The sequence below is a fragment of the Aegilops tauschii genome, chromosome 7, assembly GCF_002575655.3.
Source record: "Aegilops tauschii subsp. strangulata cultivar AL8/78 chromosome 7, Aet v6.0, whole genome shotgun sequence".
NCBI classification, from domain to species: domain Eukaryota; kingdom Viridiplantae; phylum Streptophyta; class Magnoliopsida; order Poales; family Poaceae; genus Aegilops; species Aegilops tauschii.
Window position 1 is genome coordinate 135,236,217 of NC_053041.3, and position 12,624 is coordinate 135,248,840.

Consider the following 12,624-nt stretch of genomic DNA (forward strand, 5'->3'; position numbering starts at 1 on the left):
AATGTCGGGATGGAATGGGATCTTTTGTTCGTTTATGGGCGCATTTTGGCCCATCTCGTCGGGCTTTCATTTTTTTTAAACACGGGGCAAGCGCTCATACATACGCGCATACACTCACCCCTATAAATGCACACACGCACACCCTATCCCTATGAGCATCTCCCAGAGACTGAGTCGGCATATCATTTTGAGATTTACGAAGTCACCGTAGGTGCCTCGTCGTCGACGAGAACGTCTCCTTCCACCGAAAGCGCATCACCGGAAATTCTGAAATAAATTCAGAAATAATGCGAGCACAGGACTTGAACCCTGATGGGCTGGGATATCATTGTCCCTCTAACCAACCTTATGGTCCAAATAAGTCACCAATACGCATAAGGATTTCTCAAAAAGAAAAAGGGAAATCCAATACGCATAAAAAAATCCTACTTGGTTTTGATTTAGTGGTCGCCTCGTATTTTGGATCAAAATTTCATCATAGATTTGATTAGGAAAAGGTAAGTTATATGTCATAAAATTATGTTGTTTGATTTGTATTCGAAAGAAGTTTTCAATGGTATCATTCTTGTAGTCATCGTTAGGTGGTCTATGAATTTGGATGTAATTTTTATTATTTCTGGTGTTGTACAGTCATGATTGAAAATGAATAGATTAAAAGTTTTTCTTGCAAAAAAAAATTATGTGGCATATATCTTTTATTTTGCCAGTCAAATTTATGATCAAAATTTAACACAAAATACGAGAGGGACTAATAAACCCTAGTGGAGGAAATATTTGCGAAGCGCAAATACGGAAGCATCTAGTACCCTGAGCGTTACTGGGTCCAGCCCACCACGGCTGAGACAACGGCGACCGACTGAAATGGAGCCGGAGGCAACACGGATGACCTTGGAGGGGAGTCACAAATCGAGCCAGAGCTGGAGAGATCGAGGTCGGTCGCGATGTCGCCACCTATAGAAAGACAAAAATGAGATGAATATCGAGTTGTAATGGCTGGATTGTGTCGTCGTTGGGTGATGCAAGATGGGAACAACCAGAAGATGACAATGCGGCGAATCGAAGAATGCGGCCCAACGGTGGGGGCTTTGGCTGGATGCCTTGTGACTGACGCCTGTGGCAAACTGTTTGGCATCTCCGATAGGGTTCTTGTGTGTATTGGTTGGACGCAATGAAATCAAAGTCACTAGCCTGTGGAGAAGTGTCACGATGACAGTCTATGGGCAACCCTGGTGGTGTTTCTTTCTTCGATGACGTGTATGGGTCTTGTGGATAGCCAGGCTAGCTAGTAATGCCATCGGTGGGCGTGCTATGATGGTTTTCACCTGATTTTGTGTAATTAGCTTAGCAATTCTCTTTTTCTTAGCTTAACTTTTTTTAAAGAAGGAAAGCATTTGGCCTCTGCATCGCAATGATGCATGCAAATATATTATTAAATGAAGTCTCCAACAAATACGAGGTACGGTACAAAATCTCGAAAAGAGTTAAAAAAGATGAACAAGGCTACAACAGGCATAAATAAGACTAGATGTCTATACACATATCGTATCATTGGACCGCCATCCAAATCGATTATAGGTATCTCGTGCTACCGCCTACCAACGGTTGCACCCATAAGCCATATATTTCTTGACTTCCGTACGGCTAAGTAATGACCACGTACGGATTCATGAAGTTGCTCTGTATACGACCTGCAAAAAAATTGTATCTTTTTGTCTGTTAAACATAACGACATTTCGATGGTTCCATATTACCCAAAATAATGCACACACTCAGATTTGAATATGTGCTGCTAGTTTAGGCTCTACCCCGTTTAGTGAAGTCTCAAATAGAAGGACGCGGATTTGGTGAACATGGGTGCGCGCGCACCCTTTATGAATAGTAAATTCCAAAAAATGCTTAAAAAAATCAAAAAATTCTGAATTTATTTTTTTAATATACATAGTCAACCGGTATACTCGCATATGAAGTTTCATGAAGAAATCACATCCGTGGTAATCTGGGAAATAATGACAAAATCAAAGCTAATCGAAGCTATATTAAAAAACACTGTTTAATGAATAGTATGGCCGCATTTGTATTTTCTTCACTAAGAATACCATGGGTGTTAATACATGATGAAACTTCACACGTGAGTAGAATGATCGACTAAGGTTCATACTGCAAAATTTCAGAAATTTTTTTTTTCTAGTATTTTTTATAAATTTACTATTCACATGGGTGCGCGCGCACCCATGTTCACCTTTGTATTTTCGCAAATAGAATGCCTATGTTATTTGCCAGACTGGCATTGAAGGGCCACATGCACTGTGCGGCAAAGTAGTCTGGCTAGTGGGCAATTTAGGAAGAGGTGTTAAATCGATTCATCATGATCGCAGAAACAACACTTTTTGCTACCCTCCTAACGAGGTTTTGTCAGGTTGTTTTTAGTCAAGATCAATTTTTTTAACAATGGACATATTTTTTTATCTTTAGAGGTATCTTAATTTTTTCAGATGTGTAGGAATTCTGGGGCTAAATGGATATAGCCCTTATCCAGCGGCCTCTTTCGGGGAAAGAAAGAAGGGAAGGAAAATGAGTTTATGGCAAAGGAGTACTAAATTCATGTTTCGGGCCTAAATTTCTCTCCTTGTGTCAGCTGAAGCTGATCTGTACTACTGGATTTGCTGCATGTGTTCTTCAGGCTCGTTGATCCGTACTTCCATCTTCGTCATAGAGAAAGCAATTCGGCACAACACTATTAAAAAATGCTTATACATAGTAGAACAGTAATAGCGTTCTTTATAACAAAACGCTGCTACTATTTATCAATAGCGCTTGCTTTAGGCCAGCGCTGTTACTATGCACTTACCAATAGTGCTTTTACAACAAAACACGCTATTACTAAAATTGCCAGGCCGTTGCCGGCAGGCCAGGCATAGTAATAGCGCTTTTATGCAGAAAGTGCTACTGCTACTGAACCTAGCAGTAGCGCTTTATACATAAAAGCGCTATTACTACTGGCTCCTTATCCACCCAACAACGACCCGCGCTCGACCTCACTTCCCCGGCCCTCACACTCTCACTCTCACGTGCCTCCGCCGCCGCCCTCCCCCGCGCAGCGCCGTCCCCTGCGCCGGAGCTCTCCCGCCGACCGCCCGCGCCGGCTCTCCTTCCCCACCGGCCACCCTCCCCCGCGCCGGCCTCCTCCCGCGCCGACCTCCTCCCCCGCCGGCCGACCTCCCGCTCCGGCCTCCTCCCGCGCCGGCCTCCTCCACCGAGAGGTACTCCTCCTCCCTCCTCCCTCTAGGTTAATTAACTTAGGTGAATTTAGTTCATTAGGTTAACTAAGTTGAACTAAGTGAACTAGCTAGGTTAATTTGGTTTACTAACTAGGTTAATTAGATGTTTTTTAGATGTTTGATTAACTAATTTGGTTACTAAGTAGATGTTAATTAGGTTAGGGCAGTAGTGGTACTGTTAATTAGATGTTTTTTAGTTAGGGAAGTAGGTTAGGTAACTAAGTAGATGTTAATTTAGGGCAGTGGTGTTTAGTTTATAGAAAAAATTCAATATAGTTTTTTTTACTGTTTTTAGTAAGTGTTTAATAGAATTAGTTAGAAAATTAATAGAACTAGTTAAACTAGTTTATTTCTAGTAAGTACTAGTTTATTTTATTTATAGTAAGTGCTTAGTTGAATTAATAAAACTAGTTTATTTTAGTAAGAAAATTTAGGTATATGAGATTTGATGATCTAATTAAAATTTTACTACAGAACTAGTTTATTTTTAGTAAGAAAATTAATAGAACTAGTTTATTTTTTTAGTTAAAGCAATTATTCGCGCATCGACGTCGACGATGCCTATCCCGCATCCTCGTCATCGACACGGCGGAGGAGGCCTGCTTGATCAAAGGGGCCATGTCCGGGACTGGGCTCCGCTTTGAATGCTAAAATTGGAGAGCACTATGCAAGGCGGGTGCATTTGATTAGTTGATAGCTTATAGGGCTTTTTTTGCAGAAATCAAGGAGCCCCTCCATCATCACCGCCGTCGTCCCCGTCACCGACCCCCTCCGACCTCGAGGTGAGACCCTCTCCGTCACCGACCCCCTTCGTTGTCCCCATCAAGTTTGAATGCTCATATGATGTAGATATAAACATGTATATCTTGTGTTGCTCAAATAGGATATGTGCTTGCCCAAGTGGCCGGCCATGTTTACAGGTTACACCTCCTATAGTGGCCTATGTTTTGCCGGAGTGTTGATTAATTTCCGTTCCGGCAAATTTCAGGCACTCGATATGTCCTTTTTTAGCAAAGGTCATGCCAGATTTTTTCATGAATTCTGGCATGACTTGTGCTAGAATATGTAGGAAATATCGAGTGGCCTGGATTTTCTACAAAAATAATTAAACGACATTTCAGGTTGACTTTAAGTCTGTCGAGGCTCCATCACCGAAGGTCGAAAAATCAGTGAGGGAGTGTATCCACCATATATGAGAGAGGACGAAGAAGCCCGACTGTTGTCGTGGGGGTCGTTTCTCCTTCTTCTCCGGGTGCTAGACATTTGTTATGCACTAGGGGAAGGAGGAGTAACGACCATCACCGACGGTCACAAATGTCAGAGAGGAATCAGTGAGTGAGAGTCTCCACCACATATGAGAGGACGAAAAATCCCGACTGTTGTCGTGGGGGTCGCTTCTCCTTCGTTTCCGTGTGCTAGACATTTTGGTGTAATGCACTCGGGAACGAAAGAAGGAGCGATCATCACCAACGGTCGAATGTATATACCACGCGAGCTAAGAGTTTTCAAGAAAAAGACTCGGTAGACCGATAGTCAACCCATGATGAATAATAATGATCTAATTTAGATTTTGTAGTACATATATTGAATTGTACAAGTTTAATCTTTGAATTACGAACGTAGGAAATGTCGTCATCGGACGACGAAAGTCTCCCGGGGGAGTGCAGCTGGTGCAACGACGACCGAGGTCGGTGCGACAGGCCTCACCTGGACGAAGATCGACGCTTCAGCATTAAGCTCCAGGAGACCTTCAATGTTAAAACGGTACGCAACGACGACAAGTGTTTTTTTCATAATTAAGCATGACTTCAACTATTTCAACGTGTAATTTTCATCTTTTACAATTCGAGTAGCTTATCCCATGCCATGCAAGACGCTATGTCTTGGAGAGGATGGATTTTGAAGACCATGAAAATTTCGAAACAAAGAAAATTCACCTAAGGACCCATCATCGTATGGATTTTGAAGTAAATCTGTATAATTCTGAGAGCGTAACCCATTTTGGTTGCACAAATTAGGAAGCACTTTGCAAGATGTATGGTTTTTCTGAGGGTATGCTTGTCACCATGGATCTTGGTGATCCTGACATCGACCAAGACAATATGGACATCTGGGTCCTTGTTGATACGCTTCCAATTCTGCCGCTATGTGAGTTTCTCAAACATAGTTATTAAATAATTTATATTGTTCATTTCAAAATAGTTGACAGCTTATTTCCATTGACAGTTTATTTTCATTCTTCAAACAAAGTGCGGAAGATGGTAGACAGAACCTACTACACCGATGGCTCTGAGTTAACTTATCAGGAGAAAAATCATCTGGTCGCATTTTGTACTGATCTTGAGAATTATAATATATATTATAAAACTCCTCCACATTATGGTCAATACATGCCACTAGTGCATGTGTTGAACTACGGTAACATCCATGGAGATGCCATGGTAAGATTTTTTACTATTACGATATCCGTGCATCGTTTGCATAAATTCTTTTAAAACTTAACTACATTGGTAACTACGAAGTTATTACTATGTTTTTCAACAGAAAATCCCGAAGGATTGTGTGCCTCATCTGATGTATCAGAATGGTCGCCTTGATGTTTTGAACGTACGGCTAGGTCATCCTACGAATCACACATGTCCATATTGGATTTCTAAAATCAGTGAAGACATGAAAATCAAAGAATGGAAAAAATGTATGGACAGTCGTAAGGAGGTACTTGGAAGCAACATTGTGCGAAAGGCAAGAATTGGAGACAGGATAATCTCCATTCTCTATAATGGAGAGTCAGGGCCTATCTTGTTTTATGCTATTTTACCTAAGAGAAGGTAGTAGGTCCTAGATAATAATACTCATGATCATTTGCTAAGAACAACTAAGTAGGATTGGTTAGATGACTATGATGATGATGTGGTATCGAGTAGAAGTTGTATGATCGATGATGATAAGTATGACTTGTTATTATGATATCAATGATGAGTTATTTATTATTATGATCGATGATGCATGATGCTAAGTTGTTATATGAGCATGATGAGTTATTATATATATCAGTAGGTGAAATGAACATGGATTAGATTCAAGTGGAGGCAATATGTGGTGCACATCGAAAGTACTACTAATCCAAACTAGATCAAGCTTGGATTAGAGTAGTACTTTCGACATGCACCACATGTTGCCTCCACTTGAATCTACTCCACGTTCATTTCACCCACTGTTATATATAATAACTAATCATGGTCATAAAATCATATGATGAACGTACTGCATATAAAACCACACAACGAAAATAAGTTGTATTCTTAAAAATACAGAAAAAGTTAGCAGCAGCGCTTTTCAGAAGAAGCGCTACTGCTTGATACGTCCATTTTGCATCATGCTTTTATATCGATATTTATTGCATTATGGGCTGTTATTACACATTATGTCATAATACTTATGCCTATTCTCTCTTATTTTACAAGGTTTACATAAAGAGGGAGAATGCCGACAGCTGGAATTCTGCGCTGGAAAAGGAGCAAATATTAGAGACCTATTCTGCACAACTCCAAAAGTCATGAAACTCCACGGAAGTTATTTTTGGAAATAATAAAAAATACTGAGCGAAGAAAATACCAGAGGGGGCCCACACCCTGGCCACGAGGGTGGGGGGCGCGCCCCCTGCCTCGTGGGCCCCCTGGTGGCCCTCCGGTGCCCATCTTCTGCTATATGAAGTCTTTCGTCCGAGAAAAAAATCATAAGCAAGCTTACGGGACGAAACTCCGCCGCCACGAGGCGGAACTAATCTAGGGCTCTGGCAGAGCTGTTCTTCCGGGGAAACTTCCCTCCGGGAGGGGGAAATCATCGCCATCGTCATCACCAACGCTCCTCTCATCGGGAGGGGGCCAATCTCCATCAACATCTTCACCAGCACCGTCTCCTCTCAAACCCTAGTTCATCTCTTGTATCCAATCTTTGTCCCAAAGCCTCAGATTGGTACCTGTAGGTTGCTAGTAGTGTTGATTACTCCTTGTAGTTGATGCTAGTTGGTTTATTTGGTGGAAGATCATATGTTCAGATCCATTATGCATATTAATACCCCTCTGATTATGAACATGAATATGATTTGTGAGTAGTTACGTTTGTTCCTGAGGACATGGGAGAAGTCTTGCTATTAGTAGTCATGTGAATTTGGTATTCGTTCGATATTTTGATGAGATGTATGTTGTCTCCCCTCTAGTGGTGTCATGTGAACGTTGACTACATGACACTTCACCATTGTTTGGGCCTAGAGGAAGGCATTGGGAAGTAATAAGTAGATGATGGGTTGCTAGAGTGACAGAAGCTTAAACCCTAGTTTATGCGTTGCTTCGTAAGGGGCTGATTTGGATCCATATGTTTCATGCTATGGTTAGGTTTACCTTAATACTTCTTTTGTAGTTGTGGATGCTTGCAATAGGAGTTAATCATAAGTGGGATGCTTGTCCAAGTAAGGACAGCACCCAAGCACCGGTCCACCCACATATCAAATTATCAAAGTACCGAACGCGAATCATATGAGCGTGATGAAAACTAGCTTGACAATAATTCCCATGTGTCCTCGGGAGCGTTTTCCTTCATATAAGAAATTGTCCAGGCTTGTCCTTTGCTACAAAAAGGATTGGGCCACCTTGCTGCACATTATTTACACTTGTTACTTGTTACTCGTTACAAATTACCTTATCACAAAACTATCTGTTACCGATAATTTCAGTGCTTGCAGAGAATACCTTACTGAAAACCACTTGTCATTTCCTTCTGCTCCTCGTTGGGTTCGACACTCTTACTTATTGAAAGGACTACGATAGATCCCCTATACTTGTGGGTCATCAAGACTCTTTTCTGGCATCGTTGCCGGAGAGTGAAGTGCCTTTGTTAGGTGGAATTTGGTAAGGAAAAATTTATATAGTGTGCTGAAATTTACTGTCACTTGTTACTATGGAAAGTAATCCTTTGAGGGGCTTGTTCGGGGTATCTTCACCCCGACCAGTAGAGCAAAGAGTTTCTCCTCAACCTACTAAACCTACTGAAAATGTTTACTTTGAAATTCCTTCGGGTATGATAGAGAAACTGCTAGCTAATCCTTTTGCAGGAGATGGAACATTGCATCCCGATTTACACTTAATCTATGTGGATGAAGTTTGTGGATTATTTAAGCTTGCAGGTATGCCCGATGATGTTATCAAGAAGAAGATCTTCCCTTTATCTTTGAAGGAAGATGCATTGACATGGTATAGGCTATGTGATGATATGAGATCATGGGACTACAAGCGATTGAAATTGGAAATTCATCATAAGTTTTATCCTATGCATCTTGTTCATCGTGATCGTAATTATATATATAATTTTTGGCCTCGTGAAGGAGAAAGCATCGCTCAAGCTTGGGGGAGGCTTAAGTCAATGTTATATTCATGCCCCAATCATGAGCTCTCAAGAAATGATTATTCAAATTTTTTATGCTTGGCTTCCTGACAACAATCGCTCCATGCTCGATACTTCTTGTACTGGCTCTTTTATGATGAAGACTATTGAGTTTAAATGGGATTTATTGGAAAGAATTAAACGCAACTCTGAATATTGGGATCTCGACGAAGGTAAGGAGTCAGGTATAACACCTAAGTTTGATTGTGTTAAATCTTTTATGGATACCGATGTTTTCTGTAAATTTAGCACTAAATATGGACTTGACTCTGAGATAGTAGCTTCTTTTTGTGAATCTTTTGCTACTCATGTTGATCTCCCTAAGGAGAAGTGGTTTAAATATCATCCTCCCATAGAAGTAAAAGTAGTTGAGCCTATTAAAGTTGAAGAAAAGACTGTCACTTATAATGATTCTATTGTTCCTAGCTTATTTTGAGAAACCACCTTTCCCTGTTAGGATAAAGGATCATGCTAAAGCTTCAACTGTGGTTCGTAAAAGCAATATTAGAACTTATACACCTCCTGAGCAAGTTAAAATTGAACATAATATTGCTATTGTTAAAGATCTCTTGGTTGATAATATCGATGGGCATGTTATTTACTTCTGTGATGAGACTGCTAGAATTGCTAAACCTGGTGCTAAAGATAAACATAGACCTGTTGTAGGCATGCCTGTTATTTCTGTTAAAATAGGAGATCATTGTTATCATGGCTTATGTGATATGGGTGCTAGTGCTAGTGCAATACCTATTTCTTTATATCAAGGAATTATGCATGATATTTTTATCCTATTCTCTCTTATTTTACAAGGTTTACATAAAGAGGGAGAATGCCGGCAGCTAGAATTCTGCGCTGGAAAAGGAGCAAATATTAGAGACCTATTCTGCACAACTCCAAAAGTCATGAAACTCCACGGAAGTTATTTTTGAAAATAATAAAAAATACTGAGCGAAGAAAATACCAGAGGGGGCCCACACCCTGGCCACGAGGGTGGGGGGCGCGCCCCCTGCCTCGTGGGCCCCCTGGTGGCCCTCCGGTGCCCATCTTCTGCTATATGAAGTCTTTCGTCCGAGAAAAAAATCATAAGCAAGCTTACGGGACGAAACTCCGCCGCCACGAGGCGGAACCTTGGCGGAACCAATCTAGGGCTCCGGCAGAGCTGTTCTGCCGGGGAAACTTCCCTCCGGGAGGGGGAAATCATCGCCATCGTCATCACCAACGCTCCTCTCATCGGGAGGGGGCCAATCTCCATCAACATCTTCACCAACACCATCTCCTCTCAAACCCTAGTTCATCTCTTGTATCCAATCTTTGTCCCAAAGCCTCAGATTGGTACCTGTAGGTTGCTAGTAGTGTTGATTACTCCTTATAGTTGATGCTAGTTGGTTTATTTGGTGGAAGATCATATGTTCAGATCCATTATGCATATTAATACCCCTCTGATTATGAACATGAATATGATTTGTGAGTAGTTACGTTTGTTCCTGAGGACATGGGAGAAGTCTTGCTATTAGTAGTCATGTAAACATATTTTGATGAGATGTATGTTGTCTCTCCTCTAGTGGTGTCATGTGAACATCGACTACATGACACTTCACCATTGTTTGGGCCTAGAGGAAGGCATTGGGAAGTAATAAGTAGATGATGGGTTGCTAGAGTGACAAAAGCTTAAATCCTAATTTATGCGTTGCTTCGTAAGGGGCTGATTTGGATCCATATGTTTCATGCTATGGTTAGGTTTACCTTAATACTTTTTTTGCAGTTGCGGATGCTTGCAATAGGAGTTAATCATAAGTGGGATGCTTGTCCAAGTAAGGACAGCACCCAAGCACCGGTCCACCCACATATCAAATTATCAAAGTACCGAACGCGAATCATATGAGCGTGATGAAAACTAGCTTGACGATAATTCCCATGTGTCCTCGGGAGCGTTTTCCTTCATATAAGAAATTGTCCAGGCTTGTCCTTTGCTACAAAAAGGATTGGGCCACCTTGCTGCACATTATTTACACTTGTTACTTGTTACTCGTTACAAATTACCTTATCACAAAACTATCTGTTACCGATAATTTCAGTGCTTGCAGAGAATACCTTACTGAAAACTACTTGTCATTTCCTTCTGCTCCTCGTTGGGTTCAACACTCTTACTTATCGAAAGGACTACGATAGATCCCCTATACTTGTGGGTCATCACTGCTGCTTACTACTAGCAGTAACGCTGGCCCAATAAAAGCGCTACTGCTAACTAGGTATAGCAGTAGCGCTCCCTTTCCAGCGCTACTGCTACTAGTTAGCTGTAGTGCCTTAGTGGTAGCACTGATACAAGCGCTACTGCTAGCTATAAAACAGGCGCTACTACTAGGATTTTTCCTTGTAGTGCACCAAATCGCACATTTTGGATAGGAAAGTTCTGCAATGGCTGCACGGATGCCATCTCTGATCGGATTCCGACTTCGATAAAGGATCGCATGGAGACCGGAGAGCAAGAGGGCCCATAAATGCATGCTCACCGACCAATCTTCGAACCCGCTTTGCTCAAATCGACCAGACGATGACAGCGAAGAAACCTAAAAAGGAAGCAAGAAAACTGACGCCGCGGTCGCCGCCGACGAACACCACCGGGGTGGAGATGGCTCCGCCGGCCCGCGACGATTACGAGTACCTAACCCCGACGCTGGCGCTGCCCCCGGGCGTCTACTTCAACCCGACGAACGAGGAGATCGTGCACACCTACCTCAATGGGTGGATCGCCGGGCACGACACGTCCGGCGCAGAGGCGGCTGTCGTCATCGAGGACGACGTCTATGGTGACAGACCCGACGTGCTAGCGCGCAGGCACCTGTCGGCCAGCACCCGAGACTCCGACCCCAACTGGTGGTTCTGCTGCCACTGCAAGGTGCAGGCCATGCGCGGCGGCGCCGGCCACCGGGGCGACCGCGGCGTCGCCACGGGAGGCTACTGGAAGCTGGAGCAGACCACGAAGGAGGTGAGATGCGAGGCGGACGGCGAGCACATCGGGTTCAACCGCAGCTTCGGGTTCTACGTCGAGCACGAGGGGGAGAAGGAGAAGACGCGGTGGCTCATGGAGGAGTACACCAACGTCGACCACCCGGACGAAAGCACCGCTCGCAACGACGGCAGAAATGTCCTACCCGCGCTCTACAGGATATACCGCCCAGAAGATCAGTGGCAGAGATGTTGGGGACGAGCACGACGACGGTGGGCCTGTGAAGGTTGCCCGCGTGCAGGTTCCGGAGGCTTACTTATGCGCCGCCGCGGCGTTGCTGTCGCCGTCGAGCGTTCGTGGTGCCGGCCAGGAGGAGCCGCAGGGCGGCTTTGAAGCGCCGCCGCCGCCACCTTCGAGCGTTTTCAGTGAGTACCGAGGTGATGAGGCCGCGTCGTCGGACGATGATCACGGCATGACAACGAACGAGAGTCTCCTCGAGGAGACGCAGGGCAGCACCGGCGGCGACGACTGCCCTGAGCTGCGTGTTCTCGTTACAATGAACGACCACGGCATGCCGGCGTGGGAGATGGGCATGGGCGGAGGATACGTTTTCGCCGACACGTCTTGGATCGACGAACACTACCAGAACACTGAGTGATCGATCATGACATTGTTTGATTAACTTTGGTGGGGTGTGAGGGGGAGGGGGATTTTTGGTTCCCTCCGTGGTTTTAATTCAGTTGAACTAAAATCACGACAAGTACTGTATTATGGAATGGAGTACACCATTACATCTCAGTGCAACGTTGTACTAAAATTGAGACACTTATTTTGGGACGGGGAGAGTAGATATATAGTTTTCAAATACCGTGTAGAATATTATTTCAATTTTTACAATTGAAAATGTGTGAGCAATTTCTACGTAAGAAAAAAAATCCTAACATGTAATGGTGTGCATGT

The 12,624-nt window shown here is 43.2% G+C and overlaps 1 pseudogene; it reads left to right on the top strand.

The window, feature by feature from the left end:
- The first annotated feature begins 11,346 nt into the window (after positions 1-11,346).
- Positions 11,347-12,322, top strand: LOC109746769 (NAC transcription factor 29-like; annotated as a pseudogene).
- Positions 12,323-12,624: the final 302 nt, after the last annotated feature.